We start from the raw sequence: 24,109 nt of genomic DNA, 5'->3' as shown, positions 1-24,109 counted from the left end.
ATATTACAGTTTTCCACTGTGTGGTGTACTAAGATACAGCACAAGAAGAGTTTGAGACAATTGGTACCAGAAGCACCGTGAACGTCCGTCGGCAGCAGGAACATCGCTGAGCGCAGACCAATCACGTTGCCTGCGAGCGGCAGCACCAGCAGGAAGAGAGACGTGCGCTCAAGCGCCCGTGCACGAGGAGAAGTTGTCAACTGCAAGTTGTAAATCATATCGAGTCTCGCGAGGTTTTTTTTGCAGAACGTTCATCGTGTCTTCAGATATTCAAGTAGTCGGGTGATAGGATGGTTTGTTGGGGGAAGGGGGCTAAACAGCGAGGTCATCGGTTCCATCTGATTACGAAAGGATCGAGAAGGAAGTAGGGCGTGCCCTTTCAATGGCATTTGGCTGAAGCTGGTCAGACGTTGGTTTGAACCGTCGTCTTACCGAATTCGAGTTCGGTGTGCTAACCACTGCGCCATCTCGCTCGGTAAGATAGGTTTACTTCCGTCTTTAGTTCATAAAACATTTTTAGCATGTTTTCATGCAACTGTAGTCAGCGCAGGGCAGATAGGCCGAACTTGCAAACTGCAATTGCTGTAACCAGCGTTAAAAAAGATGAATAATATGTTTTACTACTCACTTTTACGTGTTTCTTTCTTACTGTGTGTTCTGTCCAGAATCCATGCATCTGTTCGGCCCGGACAATTTTATTAGCCTATTTCAGCGGTAGCGAGATTTTCTTTAAAATGGACACCTCAGTCCACAACACATTAATATACGAAAAAGAAGCATTGGCAAACAGACAATTAATTATAGCACTGAAGCATAGCCTTGGCACAGGTGGTTGGGAACGATCAAACAGTTACATTAATAATTAACGAACACAACCAGTGACTGTATAAGTTGTTAGTTGGAAGTAGGAAGTACATCGAAAGACAGGAGAGAACACTATACCATTGCCGAAATATGCCTTGAGAGCAGCAAGCTGGATGCGTGACTTGAAATCGTGTACTGGGCTCTTGAAGGGATCGAGTGAAATTTACATCTGAACAACACTGTCAGCTGCGACGATGGCTCATCGTATTAAGCAAGCAGAGCGGCGGTGGTAGCACGGCTCGTCTCACCGGTCATCCCCCCTGTCCTAACATGAAGACTTTACCCGCTGAAAATATAAACTGAAGTCTTTCCCAAATACTACCCCAACCAGTCGCCCTGGAACTTCGCTGTTTTTCGCCGGAGCAGGAACTCGCTGGCCAATGGCGGGAAAAATTTGAGTGCCGACCAGTAAAACTGAAGTGAAGATGTTAAACTCTCTCCTAATCTCGTAGTTTTTCTTCGTGTTGAACTGCCAGGGCTCTTAGGTGTGGAAGAAAACAGAAAATCTCTCCCACTATATGGTGTGAGTCTGAGAAAGGCCTATCCCATGCTCTGCACGTAGATACAGTGAAAAATCGTGGCCCAATGAGAAAACCGGATTCTGAAAGTTTAAACCGAACGTTATTTCGAGATGTCATAACGAAAAATCACAATCCACTAGTGAAGCCACACCTGCCTAGAGATGTCTTATCTTCCTAAAAGCCTTATGCTAAGAATTCCTTGATTCTTTCGACAGGAAAAATCGTGTGCCGTGCCCCGAGTGGAGTGTGTGGGTCGGAAGACGAAGATCGCAAGAAAGTCCGTCAGCTTCCGTCAGGCTGCACCTCTGCGCAGGGCTCAACATTTCTGCGATGGCAAATTCCTGTTAGTAGAATTCCTATATTGAGCAGCCCATTTGTAAGCTTTCAACTCTTGGAACCTTCCACTGCACTACATAGGAAAGCAAAAGAAACAAATAGTGAAATGAAAACAGCCACTAGCGGTACTAACCCATATCCGCAATTACAGAGCAGTGTAGCTGAATGGCTGCTTAAAGAAGAAACTTCACATATCGTGCTGCGAAATTTGTTGATGGAGAGTTTCAGAGAACAATGATCATCAAAGCTATGTCTGTTTCACTCAAGGGGCGTATACGTGATTTGGTGGAAATAATTATCAGATATATCTATCATTTATCGGTAAAAATGCTTTGTTTTTTATCCTGTTTGAGTGGACGTCAGCGATAAACAAGTGTAGTTTATGTCCTCATTTCGGCAACTTCAATTGGTACCTATATTTTGCTCTATGAGTGTTGTTTCTTATGTATGTAAGATCTCAATTAATTAACAAAATGCCGCGCGGGATTAGCCTAGCTGCAGGCGCGGTAACTCAGCGTGTTCGGTCAGAGGGTTATCTGCCCTCTGTAATAAAAAAACTGAGTTAATAGATCAAACACCGAACGGAAATGGGTGTCTTGCGACGTCCGCTACAGAAAGATGCAACGAACGAAAACGAAAAAAATGATATTAAAAAAAAAGTCTAAGGCGCTGAAGTCATGTACTGTGCTGCTGGTCCCGGCGGAGGTTCGAGTCCTGGGGCATGAGTGTGTGTGTTTGCCCTTAGGACAATTTAGGTTAAGTAGTGAGTAAGCTTAGGGGCTGATGACCTTAGCAGTTAAGTCCCACTAGGTTTGAACATTTTTTGAATTGACACAGTGACCACGTCACTTTTCCTCCAGTTCCTTAATAATCAATTTTGTCGGGCATTCAACGTTATCAGTTTTCTCCTCATTGCATATATTCATACCTATTTCATGTTAAGTGTGATTTCCCATGCGTTTATACAAAACATGATCACTTTATACTTAACAATAGTGACATTGCAATTTCAGACCCCCTTCTCAAGCGGCTTTCATTTTTGTACTGTTTCAAAGCGGGAGCGGCCGACGCTTTTCACGATACATTTACACTGCTCTGCGTCTCATCTCAGTATGTCCAGCCTAGATGTCAAGCAGCACTTTTCAGTTAACTTAAATATGCAGTTGTACAATGTAAAACTTATGGATTGAACAGACTGCGTTACGTAAATTAAAGCTCTCACTCAAAGCTTAGTACGAACCGTAAGCATTGTCCTATTAGTAGGCATGTCATCAACCAGAAGGTTGTTTCAACACTAGGTATTGTCCTGTTAGCTGTGGTATGCCCTTGCCTCCCTTCGACCTACGCAACCGACTTATTCACTCAGGTACCTCCAGCTCAATGTGGGCTCTGAACAAAGTGCAACTCGCACATTTTCACCTCAGTAAACATTGCCGGACCTAACCTGGACCGAGCGAGGTGGCGCAGTGGTTAGCACACTGGACTCGCATTCGGGAGGATGACGGTTCAATCCCGTCTCCAGCCATCCTGATTTAGGTTTTCCGTGATTTCCCAAAATCGTTTCAGGCAAATGCCGGGATGGTTCCTTTGAAAGGGCACGGCCGATTTACTTCCCAATCCTTCCCTAACCCGAGCTTGCGCTCCGTCTCCAATGACCTCGTTGTCGACGGGACGTTAAACACTAACCACCACCACCTAATCTGGCCTTAGTCCGAAACCCTACCACTGGGGTATCCAGTCGCACCAAATACGCAACCTCACAAGTTTTGTTTGGTTTAATATTTCCTCTGAATAAACGTATTTGTATTTAAAATTTGTTATTATTTTACAGTTTTTCATGATTTCCTGCCACTTATGAAGTCAGTAATTTACGCCGGCAGCGCTGGTCTCGCGGTTAAGGCGCTCAATCCGAAACCGCGTGACTGCTACGGTCGCAGGTTCGAATCCTCACTTGGACATGGATGTGTGTGATGTCCTCAGGTTAGTTAGGTTTAAGTAGTTCTAAGTTCTAGGGGACTGATAACCACAGATGTTAAGTCCCATAGTGCTCAGAGCCATTTGAACCATCAGTAATTTACATTACAGTAAAAAACATGGGACAGCACTGTTTAACTTAACACTACTAAACTTCTACAGTATTGCTCACTGAGGATTTAAGGGAAGAGGCCTAGAGTAAATCGTATGTGTACTGCTATTTATGGAGTCCTATTCTAAAGAGTGTAAATCCCCTTCTCTGGTTGAATTACTTATCAGGTAATTGCTTCTCGAAACACTTATCTTTGCACGGTTGGAAAAAATATTTTACAATTTTTTATTATATTTACATTGGGAATCCGAACCCTAAAAATTGATTTTCGACAAAATATTTAAAAGCCACCAAAAAAATGGTTCAAAAGGCTCTGAGCACTATGGGACTTAACGTCTGAGGTAATCAGTCCCCTAGAACTTAGAACTACTTAAACCTAACTAACCTAAGGACATCACACACATCCACGCCCGAGGCAGGATTCAAACCTGCGACCATAGCGGTCGCGCGTTGCCAGACTGTATCGCCTAGAACCGGTCGGCCATCCCGGCCGACTACAAGCCACCAATTTAAGAAAGTCTAGGTTATGGGAAGAAGACATATTACTTAAATAAAACGTACAGTGAAGCTGGCAACCGTGGAGATAAAATCGATAGAAATTGATAAATTTTGACATTTTCTGATATACGAATACTAGGCAATTCCTAATAATGGTTTCGTTAAGAAGAGGAAAACGTTTATTAAACGTTACCGCCTTAATGACGGTGTAAGAGGAGTTGCGTGGGGAAACTGGATACCAGCGAGAGCAGTCTCTCGCTATTGTGCTGGCGCTCAAGTCGGGTGTTACGAGTTCATTTGCGAACAAGCCCGTCCCAGAGCAGGGCATTACGTATTCAGAGTATGTGGGGCAGGTCGAGACCAAGGCCGGCGGCCCTGCAGAACGCGTCCTCTGTGAAGGCCGCCGCTCTTGTCGTAGGTTAAGGTGGGCTCAGCTGTCTGCTCTCACGAGGCCTCTCGCATCGCATACCGAGTGACACGCCTCAGTAATCATAGGAACCCGTTTTAAGAGCGAGTGCACACCCGTCTGAATCGGCAGCAAGGCAGAAACGCTACTGTGTAACAAGTCCAGTCCACATCAAGGGCGCTGGAAACGTGAAATTACTTTTACTGGTGATGGATGGGGACCGAGAGTAGCCCACTATAGAGGTGGAACGGTTTGGTGAACACCTGAACCACCTGTACCAGTAACCACATTCAGCGTCGAGTTCCCATATAAAATATGTTGGAAGTCGTTGACTGTTCTCATTCTCAAACCCTAGATGAGTGTAATCTGGGTATTCTGTGCGCCGCGACCTCCGCTGTCTCAAGACTTATATATAGTTTCTAACATTAGTGTTTGACCTATTTTGTTAAATCTTTAACGTAAGACTGTAGTGCTTAGCGAATAGACCATGAGAACATTTTAAATTTCTAAATTATGTCATTATTTGCACGAGGGGAGTTCAGTGACAAAGAAACACTTCTCTTTCTCAAAGCAATTTGATTTCGTTGATGATTCCAGCACACCGTATTACTCTCCACTCTTTCAGCTTCAGAACCCTATTTTTCAACATAATGTCCGTTGAATGCGACAGCCTTACGTCACCTTACCGGGAAAGCCTGTATGCCTGCTAGGTACAGGGCAACCAGCCGACGTCGGAACCACCGTCTGCGGGTATCAATAACCTCCCCGTCATCTACGAACTGCTTATCACGGAATACATCCTTCATTGGATGGAAGTCTTCAAGTGTGTGAGCCGGTGGGGGGGGGGGGGGGGGGGCGGATGGGGAGGTGAAGAGTGTTGGGTGGATGAGGAACAACAGTCTAACGAAGTTTTGTGAATTCCTCTAAGGTGCGCAGGCTTGTATTGTAATGGAGGAGAAATTCGTTTGCGTTTTTGTGAAGGTGGACACGCTAAAGTCGTTTCAACAACTTCCTGATAGTAGCACAATACACAACTTTGAGTACCCCAACTGGTGGACGATTATGTCACCACTACCAACAGAGACATCCAGTTGAGTAGCGAGCTGTTTCTTATTCTTCGATCACCTTTAACGAGGTTAACCACATATTCCAATACTGCAGGAGCCAGACCTTTGAACACCTGGCCGACAACCGGGAGATCGGACAGGTTTGTCTAACCTTCTTGTGATGAATATCTGCCGTGCACTGGTTTTCCGCTAAAAGAAACTCAATGACACCTTTCTGCCTGGAACACACCTTTCTCATAGACGCCATTTTGAAGGCCACATATAGGGACACCATCCATCGGAACTTCATCAAGCTGAAGCGAGAATATTCCACGATGGCCCACAAAAAAACTCTGCATTTCTTTCAACCGAAATACGCCGAGAAAGAATGAATTGCGTTGCTTACTGGACGCCCCTCGTATTTATTATCTATTTGTATCAGAAGCATCAAAATTTAAACATATATCTACATAACACCCCCAATAAACGAATTGCTAATTTAAAAATTTCATGAAAATGTTACATCTTGCAGGACATACGTTAACACAAAAGAAAGATAACGATGAAAATCTCAGGTACTTTAATCCAATATTTGGCCACCATTGCAGTTTCATAGCTTGTGGACATCAGGCATCAATGGTACATCTTACAGGACATAATCTGCATTGGTATAAGTGCTGTGTAGTCTATTGAAATCCTCAGTCAAAAAGAGTGAAAACGTGGGGTAGCCCCATTCCCGCAAATTGTCTATTGATCTTGCACCCCTTCTTCTGAATCTTTTCAGGATTTTCCACATAGGACATTCTCCAGTGAAACCTGCAGCTAAATTTTCCGATAGTGTTATCTACTCGTGTTCGTATCTCATCAGGACCAAGTAAGAAGTAGAGTAAAGGAGGCACCACCCCACTCTGCGTTGTTGTCAAATTTATTCAATATGGCGGACATGAATGTGGCGGTGACGAACTGACTCCTGACGGAAGATTCAAATTTCGTTGGAAACTCGGTCAACTAGACTATCTCCATTAACATAGCTCCACCCACCCCCACCCTTGGAAATGGTGGGAAATTAAAAAAAATGATGGGAAAATTAAATTTGCTAGGGATAATATCAAGTTTTGTGTGCTCACATTCAGGTCTAGACACCAGATCATGAAACATGGAAACTATCACCAAAGCTAGATCCTCAAGTATACTGTTCTGCTACTATCGAGAAAAGCTTGAACTTTTAGGCATGATGCCAATCTCCAGTCAGGGTATATCATCACAAACAATTCTAGCACCATACAATATCAATGTAGTAAATACATTTCGTACCGTGCACCATAGAAAATTATCACTTCACGATCCTGCATATAACTGGACCAGCAGACACTCGTACATATAAAGCAAATTATCACTTCACGATCCTGCATATAACTACGGACCAGCAGACACTCGTACATATAAAGCAAATTATCACTTCAGGATCCTGCATATAGCTACAGACCACCAGGCACTCGTACATAAAAGCAAAGATGGATACCAAAAAGCACATGCACCATATATAGTTGCTGGACTAGATATTTCGTGCAACGTTGGTCGGTCATCCACCACACCGCAAGGTCATAATGAAAATGCTCCCACACATGCTGGCCTTATGCACCATCACAGCGCCCTCTGCGGACAGCACTCACTCTCCAAACTAGTGCACAAAGGCTGGGCTGGTTCCCCCAGTGCGAAGGTGCCTGCTAACGGTACTGTTTCCGATCTGGCTTGCTTGCTGCAATGGTTTCTGCACCGAGTTGCGATCATCTCTGGGATTACAAGGAACATTTATTTTCTGGGAAGTTTCAATGAGAAATACTTCATAAAAAAATGTTCAGATGTGTGTGAATTCCTAAGAGACCAAACTGCTGAGATCATCGATCCGTAGACTTACGCACTACTTAAACTAACTTATGCTAAGAACAACACACGCAAACCCATGCCCGAGGGAGGACTGGAACCTCCGGCGGGAGGCGCCACGCAATCAGCGACTCTGCATGCCAAGGTACGTCGTATTTATGACACTTTTAGCTGAAATCATCGAGTAGCATTTGAGAATTTCCCAAATTATATGTACCAGGTTTGGAACTTTAATAGTGGTAACTATTTATTTACAGCTCGTACAAACTAGATACGTGTTTCAAAGTTTTGCTGACCTTCAAACTAGTCATGGGCATTGTTTATAACCCGTTGACAGCGATGTGGCAGTTGTAGGATACTCTTAACAGTTCCAGTTGTGTTGGCAGTTCGAGCGGCGCGGTCTATTACCCGACGAATTTGTAGCAGTTCTGAAGCGAATGCCGTGAAGTGTTTCCTTCAGTTTAGAAATCGAGTTGAGCTCACGAGGGCTTTAATCATGGGAGTGCAGTAGGTGGTATAGCTCTTAGCAGCCCCACCAGTCAAGCAAATCAGTAGCAGCATGCTTCAGCATTGTCCTGCAAAATGATGGTCAGATCCTACAGAAAGTATCAACACTTCTGTATCTAAAATGGTCATAGGTTGTGTTCCAAAAATGAATACCGTGTGCATGTTGACATTGACCATATATGGCGATCCCATTCAGTAGACATGTATCGGTCCACTGGAGCAGGTAGCCAGCCATCGAATTCATTTGTACAGATCAGTGGAAAGTTTCAATGCCCATACTGTAGGAGGATCATATGCCACAGACTATCAGTAGCAGGAGAGGCTAACTGTATTATTGTTCGATGCATTGTTTTTCTACTGTAACATATTCAAGAAGTGTACGACTATAGCAGTGAACACAGCCATACATTTTGTGCTACCACCATGACTTCGAGGTCTGTGTCAAGTGCTAAACCGAAATTAACACACTTCACTCTATTGGCTCTCACAGAAAGCTGGACAACACACAATGTAAGCTATGCTACTGCTCTCATAACACACAGAACAATTGAAATAAAAGACAGGCGCAGAAATGGGGAAGACTTCACAACATATCAAAACTGGAACAGTTTGTGGCATTGTGGAGCGTTTCCAAACTGCAGACCAAAGGTAATGACCTGTAAATGTAATCTCATATTTTACTGTGGCGGAGTAGCAGATGTCTCGGTGTTCCACTTCGACTGATTCCTCATATTGTTCTCAAGTACACAACCACTGTTTCGGTGCTGGCTGTCCCCAGAAAGCGTTGCTCCCACCAAAACCCTCTCCATGTCAAACAAGTGGTGTCAATAAATCATTATGTAGTTATCAGCAGCATATCAGTGGACTGATGGGATCGAAAAGACACCATCAATATGGCACAATGTACTGTAATAAGCACCACAGTTAATAGCGCCACTAATTTTAGCAGTTCTAGCAGTCTTTCTGTAAGTTCAACGTCTCTACATTGCGAGTACCATATACTAGATTGCAAATGTAAGTAAATGGCTGTACAGTACATCCATTCATTGATAGTTCTCACACAAATATATCTAAGTATAGCAAAGTATATATATTTATAATCTGTACAGAAACCAGATGGCAGTTATACGAGTCGAGGGACATGAAAGGGAAGCAGTGATTGGGAAGGGAGTAAGACAGGGTTGCAGCCTCTCCCCGATGTTATTCAATCTGTATATTGAGCAAGCAGTAAAGGAAACAAAAGAAAAATTCGGAGTAGGTATTAAAATCCATGGAGAAGAAATAAAAACTTTGAGCTTCGCCGATGACATTGTAATTCTGTCAGAGACAGCAAAGGACTAGGAAGAGCAGTTGAATGGAATGGACAGTGTCTTGAAAGGAGGATATAAGATGAACATCAACAAAAGCAAAACGAGAATAATGGAATGTAGTCGAATTAAGTCGGGTGATGCTGAGGGAATTAGATTAGGAAATGAGACACTTAAAGTAGTAAAGGAGTTTTGCTATTTGGGGAGCAAAATAACTGATGATGGTCGAAGTAGAGAGGATATAAAATGTAGACTGGCAATGGCAAGGAAAGCATTTCTGAAGAAGAGAAATTTGTTAACATCTAGTATAGATTTAAGTGTCAGGAAGTCATTTCTGAAAGTATTTGTATGGAGTGTAGCCATGTATGGAAGTGAAACATGGACGATAAATAGTTTGGACAAGAAGAGAATAGAAGCTTTCGAAATGTGGTGCTACAGAAGAATGCTGAAGATTAGATGGCTAGATAACATAACTAATAAGGAGGTATTGAATAGGATTGGGGACAAGAGAAGTTTGTGGCACAGCTTGACCAGAAGAAGGGATTGGTTGGTAGGACATGTTTTGAGGCGTCAAGAGATCACAAATTTAGCATTGGAGGGCAGCGTGGAGGGTAAAAATCGTAGAGGGAGACCAAGAGATGAATACACTAAGCAGATTCAGAAGGATGTAGGTTGCAGTAGGTATTGGGAGATGAAGAAGCTTGCACAGGATAGAGTAGCATGGAGAGCTGCATCAAACCAGTCTCATGACTGAAGACAACAACAACAGCAACAACAACATAGCAGACAGCGTCCTATATGATGCAGTTAGGTTACCTACATATCTCTAGCACTTTGATCATAGTGCATAATTTATGACTCCGATTTCCTATCTCTCCCTATGTGAATGGAAGTCACAGAGCATTATCACATTCTTAGGATGAGGGTGGAGAAACATCTCTGCACATTCTCTCTTACTACCCGTACCTGCAACACCATCACCGACTTTATTGGCAGCTGACCAGAAGCAGGAGCATACTATGTACACAAGATTCGAGGGACATGAAAGGGAAGCAGTGATTGGGAAGGGAGTAAGACAGGGTTGCAGCCTCTCCCCGATGTTATTCAATCTGTATATTGAGCAAGCAGTAAAGGAAACAAAAGAAAAATTCGGAGTAGGTATTAAAATCCATGGAGAAGAAATAAAAACTTTGAGCTTCGCCGATGACATTGTAATTCTGTCAGAGACAGCAAAGGACTAGGAAGAGCAGTTGAATGGAATGGACAGTGTCTTGAAAGGAGGATATAAGATGAACATCAACAAAAGCAAAACGAGAATAATGGAATGTAGTCGAATTAAGTCGGGTGATGCTGAGGGAATTAGATTAGGAAATGAGACACTTAAAGTAGTAAAGGAGTTTTGCTATTTGGGGAGCAAAATAACTGATGATGGTCGAAGTAGAGAGGATATAAAATGTAGACTGGCAATGGCAAGGAAAGCATTTCTGAAGAAGAGAAATTTGTTAACATCTAGTATAGATTTAAGTGTCAGGAAGTCATTTCTGAAAGTATTTGTATGGAGTGTAGCCATGTATGGAAGTGAAACATGGACGATAAATAGTTTGGACAAGAAGAGAATAGAAGCTTTCGAAATGTGGTGCTACAGAAGAATGCTGAAGATTAGATGGCTAGATAACATAACTAATAAGGAGGTATTGAATAGGATTGGGGACAAGAGAAGTTTGTGGCACAGCTTGACCAGAAGAAGGGATTGGTTGGTAGGACATGTTTTGAGGCGTCAAGAGATCACAAATTTAGCATTGGAGGGCAGCGTGGAGGGTAAAAATCGTAGAGGGAGACCAAGAGATGAATACACTAAGCAGATTCAGAAGGATGTAGGTTGCAGTAGGTATTGGGAGATGAAGAAGCTTGCACAGGATAGAGTAGCATGGAGAGCTGCATCAAACCAGTCTCATGACTGAAGACAACAACAACAGCAACAACAACATAGCAGACAGCGTCCTATATGATGCAGTTAGGTTACCTACATATCTCTAGCACTTTGATCATAGTGCATAATTTATGACTCCGATTTCCTATCTCTCCCTATGTGAATGGAAGTCACAGAGCATTATCACATTCTTAGGATGAGGGTGGAGAAACATCTCTGCACATTCTCTCTTACTACCCGTACCTGCAACACCATCACCGACTTTATTGGCAGCTGACCAGAAGCAGGAGCATACTATGTACACAAGATTCCACATCTCGTGAAGAAATATAGCGAGCCGAGTCTGTAACTGCTGTTCAGCAAAGAGTTTTCCGCACCAGACATACTCACAGCAACCTTGCAAGTGCACGAGATCTCTCCAGATGCCTGCATGCTGCGGAGGTTACAACCCCTTATTGATGTATAGTAGATACAAGTGATGTGATATAACAGACAGTTAAGAAGAAATTTGTGTCTTATGCATGATGGAGCTCCAGATAGACTAAGCAGTTCACGTAAATCTACTATGCTAACAATTTTAGGGTATTGTTCTAGTGTCTGGCATCAGTAACTAGAAAGTATTGACGAGAGAGAAGTGATACTATAACATAAACACACTCATATCTAAGGCTACAAAGTTCTACACTTAAGCACATTATAATTTTAAAGTCATGTGATTTCCGAAATATTGGTCATGCAGAGTACAACTCCCTTAATACTCCAATGCACGACATATATGTCCAACATCTGACCTACATCCACTGTGCAAGTTTTTCATCCCATTCACCGTGGTGACGAACGTTAAGAAGATAAAACTATTTCCTTCAACACCAAAGAAAAAAACTTAGTCTTTATGATACATGCACATCACTGCTTTCCAGTCTTCACATACCGTACTTCCATGGTTCAGAAATTATACTATGCTCGCATCAGTCCTATAAAATGATCGTCAGTAACAAAGAATGCATCTTATGAGGAAAGAGACAAAGCGGTGTTTCAAATACGAAATTACACGCCGTCTGCCCTAACTCCGGAAATAGAACACAGTGTATTCCACTCACAACATCAGTAATGCAAATGTATACAAAAGTTTATCGGTGCCTCACAACCAGTGTCACTAACTTAGGATTGCCATTGTTATGAAACTGAAGACTCGATTTATATTCAAGATGCGATAGTGGAATGCAGTACATCGCCTAAATCTTCCTTCGTCTAAATGAGAGTGCTGAAACAGGTTTAATATCGATGGACATGTTTCATCACACATGCATTGGAAGTCCTCTGTTGACTGTGGTATGGAGACTTTTGATGTTAACGATCGCAGGCAGATAGTGCTCTAAGTCACATACAGAACAAGCAATCGTATACGAGGTGAATGCAGGTTACAAGGGCCATTCGGAAAGTAAGGTCCGATCGGTTGTTAAATGTAAACAGCTATGAAAATCAAAAATTCTTTATTTGCAACAGTTAGCTACACCTTCCAACCACTTCTCTACATGGTCACCGCTCCAACTTAGACACCTGTTGTAGCGTTGTAACAACTTTCCAATACCGTCGTCATAGAGGCTCTCCACCAATTCTCTATTCTGGTCTGCAGCTCGCTGTCTGTGCCGAAATGTTGCCTCCACACCAAACGTTTCTTGTAAGCAGCGATGAAACACGGAGAGAGTCAGTTGCAGGCCGTATTGTCGGTGATCTAACATGTCCCATCCAAAATGATGCAAGAGCATATTCACTGCCCTTGCAGTGTGCGGCCGTGTTTCGTCATTAACGAGGAAACGCGTGACAGCTGTGTTATCGGGCGAAATCTCTCACCTCACCCGCATACTTGACGGGAGAGACTACTTATCCAGGAACCTTAACGTACTCGTTGTGTGGTCAGAACTGAAAAGAGTGACGTGATTCAATCGATGGACACACTAGAGGCACTGTCCAACACTTCTGTGTGACGTATCATCAGATTTTTCCTCTGGTTCCCATTTCGCGACCGATCGGACCTCACTAATACACCCAGAGAGAACAACGAAAAAAGAAGGCTAGAAGCGCGATAAATGACCTGTAGCAACATCTTCTGGTCTCTAGAATGCATCATCAGTCTACCATTAAATCATACCTAGTTACAGTATCCATCTCAACCGGTCACTCCATGAATTTTCTATCAGCAATTAATGCAGATCCAAGTGAATTTAGAGGCACATGATTGTCTTTTCCAAGAAAACATCAAAGGCAGTAGTCAACTTGGATCTATAACTATTACCTCAACAGACATATAACAGAATGTTATCGAAAAACGATAAAGCAACTACTCTGTAAAACATTTGTTAGCCGACACCACATGGTTTGATTGGTGGAGTGTACAAACAGTCTTGCACAGGGTCAACCATATGATCCATTCAGTAATTGTATATTGCAGCCCGCAAGCTGTTAATACAATGCCCTTAGGCAAGGACACTTCATAACAGTTTATAAAGTATTTGCTGATAACTTTGGAGTCACCACTGGGCTTGTGATATGACATATATATATAAATTTATTACACTACATTTGGTGTTCATCCGTGTTAAACATTTTATTCCACCCACCATATCTCTGTCAACGATAAATGACTGTATCCCCAGGATCCCAATACTTCCAAGTCAACTTTTTCTCATATGTACACCCTCAGATTCCCGGCATTTCGGCGTATTTTCCACCAATTTATTTGTCTTTTCCTCCAAATTTCGTAATTTTATCGAGTTTATGTCACTTTTTCCAATGTGATCATGACATTATTTTCCGTCACATATTTTAAAATTGCTTGTAAATGTAGTACAGTTGTCAATACCTAGCGCTGTTTTTCTCGTTCGAAGCTGAAGTATAACACTGTACGTGTTCGCATCCAGTCATTTGCACTATTCTTCAGTTGCAGTGCGTTTGCTCTATTTTCTATATGACTGTACGTGTGTTGCGGATGGCTCATGGAGGAAGGCGGCATGGCTTCATGTCTCCATATGGCGTGATCAGTGTGCCGCAAAGGCAGAAAGTGAGCCAGGGATCAGGAATAAGGCTAAGGTATTTTCCACACGACAGGATTCGTGCTTTTGTTCAGAGGGAATTCGCACAACCCTGACTGTCTCGCTTCTTGCAGCTTCTAATGTTGTGGCCAGTGTGGAGCAGCCTAGTAAAAGGCCCTAAACAACAACAATTACAATGTGCTTGTCTGTACTCTTCACTAGTTACAATCATGTGATATCATCTTACAGAACAGTTAGTATATAGCTTCTTTAACAGCATTCTGCTGTATTTTTATCAAGGTAATAGAGATACAGGGAAGTTAACTGCTGTCTTTGATGCGTTCCTGGAAAAGACAACCATCTGCTCTAAAACGACTTGGACCTGTGTTAAAGAATGATGGAAAATGGATGGAGTAATTGGTTGAGATGGGATTATAACTAGGTATGAGTTAATGATAGACTGATGATGAATTCTAGAGAGTGGAAGATGTTGGTGCACCTTATTTATCACCCTTTTAACCATTTTTGCCACTGCTCTCACCAGGTATATCAGTCTAGTGATATAACCTGCATTCATGTCATACACAGTTGAATGTTCTGTGTATGCGTTAGAGCACTATCTGCCTGTGATTGTTAACAGCAAACCTCTCCATACCACAGTCAACAGAGAGCTTCCAAAGCATTTGTGATGAAGCATGTCCATCGATGGGAAACCTGTTTCAGCACTCTAGATGAACTAAGATTTATGTGACGTACTGTATTCCCCTGCTGCATCTTGGACATAAATCGCATCTCCAGTTCCGTAATTATGGTGATACTAAGTTAGTGGCAGTGTTTGTAAGGTAATACCAACCTATTTATACATTTGCTTGACACGTGTTGTGCGTGTAAGAGACCGTGTTCTGTTCCTGGAGTTACGGCAACATGATGTGTAATTTCCTATGTCAAACACTGCTGCTGAGCATTTGTCTGTTCCTTCATAAGTTTCATTCTCTGTTTCTGACGATCATTTGACAGGACTGATGCAAGCATAGTGTAATTTCTGAACCATGAACGTACTCTGAGTCTGTTGCTGACGATCAATTTACAGGACTTATCCGAGCATAGTATAATTTCTGGACCACATGGATCACGGACGTATGTGAACAGTGGGTGCTATATACCTCCGGTAAGCTACACTGTGCATGTGCAACAAAAATTCTAAGTTTTTTATTTGGTGTAGAAGAAAGTAGTTTTATCTTCTTAAAGTTTGTCACAATAGTGAGTAGGATGGAAAATTTGCATGGTAGTGGCAAATGTTTGACATATAAGTCCTGCATTAGAGCATTAACAGCATTGCGTTTTCGAGTGTAGAACCGTGTGACCTAGGAGTGCATGTGCTTACGTTCTATGATCATTTTCCTCTTGCTGATACCTTCTTGGTTCTGATGCCAGACACTATGACAACGTTTTAGAGTTTATAGCATTGGTGATTTACGTGAAATGCTTAAAATATCGTCCATCTGGGCTCCATCACGCACAAACCACACATTTCTTCTTAACCGTCTGTTATATATCACAACATTCTCATATCTACTATACACCAATAAAGGGTGCTAACCTCCTCAACGTGCAGCCGTGAGGAGAGATGATGGGCGGTATGAGTATGTTTGATGCAGAATAGTTACGGACTCATCTCACTCAGTTCGTTCTTGATATGCGGAATCTTGTGGGTATAGTATCCTCCTATTTATGGTCAGCTGCAAATTAAATTGGTGACATTGTTGCAGAAAAGACAATTCAAGGAGATCTTTCAATGTACAACTTTACCCTAAGAATTCGACAATGCTCTATAACTCCGATCCAAATAGGGAAAGATGGGCAATTGTAATCGTAAATTACACACTATGATCAAAACGCTAGAAATATGTAGATAACCTAACTGCATCAGTATCGGACACTGTCTGATATATTTTAGTACACATGTTTCAGAATTAATAATGAAAGGAAGTGCTGCACTGTCATCCATCTACATCCGCAATCTACTATATGGTACTTGCAAAGTAGAGGAGGGGTGGTTTAAGGATGGTACAGAAATTGGGAAGCATGCTGCCGTGTCACTGGTCAGCGTGTACATTACAGAAAGCTGTTAAAACTGCTACAATTAATCACACCATCAACTGTGATGCTTATTACAGTACATTGGCCCAAATCGATGGTGTCTTTTCCATCCCATCCATCCACTGATACACCCTTGACAGCCAAATAATGATTGATTGACACAACTTGTTCGAGATGCAGAGAGTCTTCGTGGGAATAACACCTTCTGGGGATGGCCAGCACCAAAACAGTAATCTTGTACATGACTGAAATGTGAGGAATCGACTGAAACAAAACACCAAGGCATCTGCTACTCCGCACTGTGAAAGAAGAGACTAAATGTACAGGTCATCACCTATGAACAGCTCTTTGGAAATGATCCACAATGCGGTAAACTCTTCCAGTTTCTATATGTTGTAAGGTCTTCCACATTTTTGCCGATAAGAAACACTGCCTCTGTATTTTATTTCAAACATCCTTTGTATAGTTTACAACTTATGATGTCCAGGTTCCTGTGAGAGCCAATCAATCGAAACGTGTTAATTCTGGTTTAGCACCGGACACAGAAATCGAAGTGATGGTGGAAACACAAAATGTATGACTCTGTACACTGCTCTGGTCGTACACTGCTTGAATATGTTACGGCAGAAAAACAATGTATTGAACAACAACGCAATGAGGCTCTCTCGCGACTGATAGGCTGTGGCATATGGTCCTCCTACAGTGAGGGCCTTTAAACTTTACACTGGTCTGTGCACATGACTTTGATCACTGGACACCTGCTCCAGTGGACCAATACATGTCTGTTTAATGGGATCTCCACATATGATCAATGTCAGCACTCAGTTGGTATACGTTCCGCGATATATTGGAAGAGAGAGACGTGGTAAAATCTTATTGAGTTCTCTACTGGATGATGTTAGCAAAATTTGTATTGTTCATGGTTTTCCTGTTTTGGATGGTACAAAATGTCAGCGATAGAGAGAATGTTTGTGTGACAGACATAAATGCACCCTGAGGAAAGTAGATCTCATTCAGACTGCAGTACCTGTATGTACACTCCTGGAAATTGAAATAAGAACACCGTGAATTCATTGTCCCAGGAAGGGGAAACTTTATTGACACATTCCTGGGGTCAGATAAATCACATGATCACACTGACAGAACCACAGGCACATAGACACAGGCAACAGAGCATGCACAATGTCGGCACTAGTACAGTGTATATCCACCTTTCGCAGCAATACAGGCTGCTATTCTCCCATGGAGACGATCGTAGAGATGCTGGATGTAGTCCTGTGGAACGGCTTGCCATGCCATTTCCACCTGGCGCCTCAGTTGGACCAGCGTTAGTGCTGGACGTGCAGACCGCGTGAGACGACGCTTCATCCAGTCCCAAACATGCTCAATGAGGGACAGATCCGGAGATCTTGCTAACCAGGGTAGTTGACTTACACCTTCTAGAGCACGTTGGGTGGCACGGGATACATGCGGACGTGCATTGTCCTGTTGGAACAGCAAGTTCCCTTGCCGGGCTAAGAATGGTAGAACGATGGGTTCGATGACGGTTTGGATGTGCCGTGCACTATTCAGTGTCCCCTCGACGGTCACCAGAGGTGTACGGCCAGTGTAGGAGATCGCTCCCCACACCATGATGCCGGGTGTTGGCCCTGTGTGCCTCGGTCGTATGCAGTCCTGATTGTGGCGCTCACGTGCACGGCGCCAAACACGCATACGGCCATCATTGGCACCAAGGCAGAAGCGACTCTCATCGCTGAAGGCGACACGTCTTCATTCGTCCCTCCATTCACGCCTGTCGCGACACCACTGGAGGCGGGCTGCACGATGTTGGGGCGTGAGCGGAAGACGGCCTAACGGTGTGCGGGACCGTAGCCCAGCTTCATGGAGACGGTTGCGAATGGTCCTCGCCGATACCCCAGGATCAACAGTGTCCCTAATTTGCTGGGAAGTGGCGGTGCGGTCCCCTACGGCAGTGCGTAGGATCCTACGGTCTTGGCGTGCATCCGTGCGTCGCTGCGGTCCGGTCTCAGGTCGACGGGCACGTGCACCTTCCGCCGACCACTGGCGACAACATCGACGTACTGTGGTGACCTCACGCCCCACGTGTTGAGCAATTCGGCGCTACGTCCACCCGGCCTCCCGCATGCCCACTATACGCCCTCGCTCAAAGCCCGTCAACTGCACATACGGTTCACGTCCACGCTGTCGCGGCATGCTACCAGTGTTAAAGACTGCGATGGAGCTCCGTATGCCACGGCAAACTGGCTGACACTGATGGCGGCGGTGCACAAATGCTGCACAGCTAGCGCCATTCGACGGCCAACACCGCGGTTCCTGATGTGTCCGCTGTGCCGTGCGTGTGATCATTGCTTGTACAGCCCTCTCGCAGTGTGCGGAGCAAATATGGTGGGTCTGACACACCGATGTCAATGTGTTCTTTTTTCCACTTCCAGGAGTGTAGTTTGCAAACACACCACAATGCAGTAACAAAATCCTTGCATTCTTCCAGTTCAGGTACGATGTGGAGTGTTCCTAATTTTCCCGATAAGAAACACCACTGCAACAGCTATTATTTTCTTTCCTACTACCTCATGTTGCAGGAGAAAGCTCTTTTGCCTCTGGCCTTACACATCGAATACGACTGGCAGAGCTATGACAACATATTCCGATTTCCACTGCGTGGTCAAAACACAGTCCTGTCACATTACTTCAGCTCACCCTCTTTCTCCACAGGTTCCAGCAGGTGGTAGATAAGCGCTCTCTGAATTCTGCTCAATTCGAACTGAAATTGAGACAAGCACATGGATAAAGGCTGGAGGGAGGGCAGGGGACAGACTGAGAAACAACTACAACATGCTGAGGGACTGTCTAAAGTTTTGTTGTTTGGAGCCCTTAGCAGATAGGTTCGAAAAAGGGGAGGCACTTCAAAATATGATTCACAAGTCGCTGTAATCATTAGAAGACACCTGCGCAGGTTCCAACGAAAGTATTTGATTGAATGGACGAACCTGATTCCAAATCGCAGCCAGTATACCCACCAGAAAATCCACTGTGCTGGTCACAGGATTTTGTACACTTCTTATTAGTTCAATCTAGTGTTGTAGTTTTAAAGTGATTCGTAACATAGCATGCCATTTATTGGATGCGATCATTCTGAATCAATTATTTATCTACCTCCTATAACCCAGTGCTTGGATCATAAAATCTGCGTGATACTGCCAACATGAGATTGAGATACTGTTTGGAAGCGTGAGAAACATACTATGTGATCAAAAGTATCTGGACACCCCCAAAATATAAGTTTTTCATATTAGGTGCACTGTGCTGCCGCCTACGACGGGGTACTCCATACCAGCGACTTCAGTAGTCATTAGACATTGTGAAAGAGCAGAACGGGGAGCTCCGCAGAACTCACGGACGTCGAACGTGGTCACGTGAATGGGTGTCACTAGTGTCATACGTCTGTACGCGACTTTTCCACACTCCTAAACATCCCTAGGTCCACTATTTCCGATGTGATAGTGAAGTGGAAACTTGAAGGGACACGTACAGCACCAAAGCGCAAAGGCCGACCTCGTCTGTTGACTGACAGAGACTGCCGATAGTTGAAGAGGGTCGTAAAGTGTAATACGCAGATACCTATCCACACCATCACACAGAAATTCCAAACTGCATCAAGATCCACTGAAAGTACTTTGACAGTTAGGCGGGAGGTGAGAAAACTTGGATTTCAAGGGCGTGCGGCTGCTCATGAGCCACATATCACGCCGGTAAATGCCAAACGGCGCCTCGCTTGGTGTATGGAGCGTAAACATTGGACGACTGAACACTGGAAAAACGTTGTGTGGAGTGATGAATCACGGTGTGGCGATCCGATGACAGGGTGTGGGTGATTGCTCGGTGAACGTCATCTGCCAGCGTGTGTAATGCCAACAGTAAAATTCGGAGGCGGTGGTGTTATGGTGTAGTCGTGTTTCTCATGGAGGGGAATTGCACCGCTTGTTGTTTTGCTTGGCACTATCAAAGCACAGGCCGACACTGATGTTTTAAGCACTATTTTGCTTCCTACTGTTGAAGAGCAATTCGGGGATGGCGACCGCATCTTTCAGCTCGATCGAGCTCCTGTTTATAATGCACGGCCTGTGGCGGACTGGTTACACGACAATAACATCCCTGTAATGGACTGGCCTGTACAGAGTCCTGACCTGAATCCTATAGAACACCTTTAGGATGTTTCGGAACGCCGACTTCGTGCCAGGCCTCACCGACCGACATCGATACCTTTCCTCAGGGCAGCACTCCGTGAAGAAACCTTCCAGCACCTGAATGAATGTATGCCTTCGAGAGGGGAAGCTGTCATCAAGGCTAAGGGTGGGCGAACACCATACTGAATTCCAGAATTACCGATGGAGGGCGCCACGAACTTGTAAGTCATTTTCAGTCAGGTGTCCGGATACTTTTGATCACATAGTGTATCTAGCCGCGTCATGGAGGAGTTACAAATATCAACTTAATACTACTTTCCTTAGTCGAATCACTTTCTAAATTTGGTGATCATGGTGACTTTATTACGAGTTTGCATTGCTGGCGACGTGCACCCGTGGTTTCTGTCTGTTAACCCACATGGCGGCGTCAGTTCCTGTATTCAATGTCGTGGTACTTGTGTGTAAGACCACTTCATTCAGAAGCATTAACATACCTCGATTTATAAAGCTTGTATATTTTTTATGATGGATATCGTTAGTGATACTTGTGTGCGCCTGTTGAACGAATACCGCCTTTTTGAAGGGTGGCTATTTTTAATAACTGATCCCTTATATAAGGTTTACACCTCTATTAGTAAAACACACCGGTACCGCTCGCAAGAGAAATAAATGAGGCATGTCCACGTTCGGTGTCACAAGCATTCAGCTGTTGGTGAAGTATTACGCTTAGTAAAGGGAGGGTGATAGATTCGGTGTGATCAGGAGGCTTATAAAGTATGTGTTGGGGTGCAAAGTTACAGTGACCAGTGTTCCATCATGTCCAAAGAAAATCGCTTTGTTGATCTTAAGGGAGGTGTGGATTTGAGGTGGGAAATTGCGATTTCAGCGCATAGAAAATTATGTCCAGTTCTAAACATTCATGGTGGTGTCTGTTTGTACTATATCGTGTCTCCCTACCACTTTCGCGCAACGACGCTCTGAGTGTGTTTTTTAGGGAATTAACTAGTTTGAACCTGGGACCTGTTGCTGGTAAGGAGACGCCAGACCACACATGACATGTAGAATTCAGAAGAGTTCAGTGATATAACCAAATACTAAATGATCTCAGCGTCAGCTCCACTGCACTCCCTGTAAAAGAATCTTAATTCTAACTAAATATAGTGGAAAGGGTTCAAGGCTTTCCTATTTTTAGTTAGCTGGTAAAATAACGTCGAAAAAGCAGTTAAGTTTACCATTGGAAATTTATTCTATTCACAAAACATCGTTTATAAATTGCACTATTGATAAAAGGAGATGTTTTAATACAGGATGGTAAAAACCAACTGCATTCAACAAAAATGTGAACGAATATTCCCTAAATGGGTTTCCAAGTTCTACAATCGATCGAAGGATGACCTATGCCATATCACATCTATAATCTAGGTTTAAATTAAGTTTCACAAAAGAGAAAACTATCAAAAATGGTCTACAGTGACCCTCAATTATCTTTAAATACTTATTTAACTTGTCGTAAATTACAATGGCTGATGTGGCTTCTCAATAAGTATATAAATGAAAAATCATCGCGTGTCAGATCTTTTCTTCAGGTGGCAAATGTGAACACCATGAGTTTTAATTAACGATCGACACTAGTATTACGCAAAAAGGGGGTGTAACAGATGAGTCTTCTGCAGTTCTGAGTGAAGCCTTATGCGCTCAAAAATGCGGCATCGCGTGCGTTCATTACCTTGTCGGTGTTTAAGCAGCGTCAGGGCGGCAGCGGCCGGCGCAGCAGCCATCCAGCTCGCCGTCTCGGAACCAACTCTCCTCTAACTTCTCCTTACTACAATTTACCGAAGTTAGTTTAAAAAAACTATCTGGCTATGTTTTCATCTGACCAATCAGGGTCTCAATGTTAACCTTAAGCTCCGCCTACAAAAATTCTGTCTATCCAATAAGAAACGTTATACTTTTCGTGGTGGGGCAATGTTTTTAAAGTTTGCAACGTAACAGAGACGCTAAAAAGTCTCACGCTAAAACCTGCAGCTAGTGTGGTCCTTTTAGCGTTATCGTGAGATCTATACTGTTCTTCTGGAGGGCTCTATCTTTTAACATGGGCTGGGGAGTGATCCTAATGTAACAGACACGCGAAAAAGTCTCATGCTAAAACTTGCGGGTGGTAGTGGCCCTTTTTGTGTTACCGTAAGATCTATACTGCTCTTCTGGAGGGCTCTAGCTTTTAACATGGGCTGGGGGTTGTCCTTGACATACCTGAGACGCGAAAAAGCCTCACCCTAAAACGTGCGGGTTGTATAGTTGTACAGGTAGGCTCGCGGCGTGGGTGCCCAGCCCCTCTCTTTCCTAGCTTAACACGGTTCTGCTCTCGGCTTCTGTCCTCGTTTCTCCCCTCGGAACTGCGTCTGCCTCACGGTGGGGAGGTACGACATGCATTTAGGCATTCTTGTGTTAGTCTGTGGTATTCCATTTGCTCACTCGTTACTCGTATCACTTTGGTTAATTTAATGTCACGATTTATTCGGAGCTATGTGACATACTACTGGATTTGCTTATCATGTCAGGGTTTTCATGTAAGGTGTTGGATTTGCCTGACACCTTACACAGTCGTAAGAATGGTACAGATATTGACTTTTCCAGGGCCACAGTCGTCAGGAGGTATTTCCGATACTTCGCTCATTATCGAATGTCGCCCGAGTAGCGCTACAATCGTAATATTTAATTGTAATTACTGTGATAGATATGTGGTTGGTCCCTAGGAAGATTCTACCTGGCTTGCGGGTGTGTGTCGGAGGTAGCCAGTGACCGGAACAAATTGACATTTACGCCTTTATGAGCTGTCCTGAGCTGCCAGTACTGGACAGGCTGTGATACAAACATTCAGCTGACGTAGCTTTGTCATCCTCTAGGCTGGTGAATAGTGAGAAATACTCAGAATGTGTTGGGCACCCTTCGTGATCATATGTGTTGTATTTTCTGTGGAAATTTGAGAATATTCGAGATGTGTATGCACTGGACAGTTATTCCGTCCCACGTAAATTGACCGGTTGACTGCTTGTACTACCATTCTATACATACTCTGTCTTTATTTTCTTGAGAGAGCATCGATTGTGATGTGTGTTGTGTGCATTCAGATGGTGAAAAACAGTTGGTTCTCTAAGCATGAGAAGTACATACGATTATATGTACTAAAAACCTTGTGTATGCACTGGACAGTTATTCCGTCCCACGTAAATTGACCGGTTGACTGCTTGTACTACCATTCTATACATTTTCTGTCTTTATTTTCTTGAGAGGGCATCGATTGTGATGTGTGTTGTGTGCATTCAGATGGTGAAAAACAGTTGGTTCTCTAAGCATGAGAAGTACATACGATTATAAGTACTAAAAACC

Source organism: Schistocerca gregaria, chromosome 1 (genome assembly GCF_023897955.1).
Source record: "Schistocerca gregaria isolate iqSchGreg1 chromosome 1, iqSchGreg1.2, whole genome shotgun sequence".
NCBI classification, from domain to species: domain Eukaryota; kingdom Metazoa; phylum Arthropoda; class Insecta; order Orthoptera; family Acrididae; genus Schistocerca; species Schistocerca gregaria.
This window is presented reverse-complemented; position numbering follows the sequence as displayed.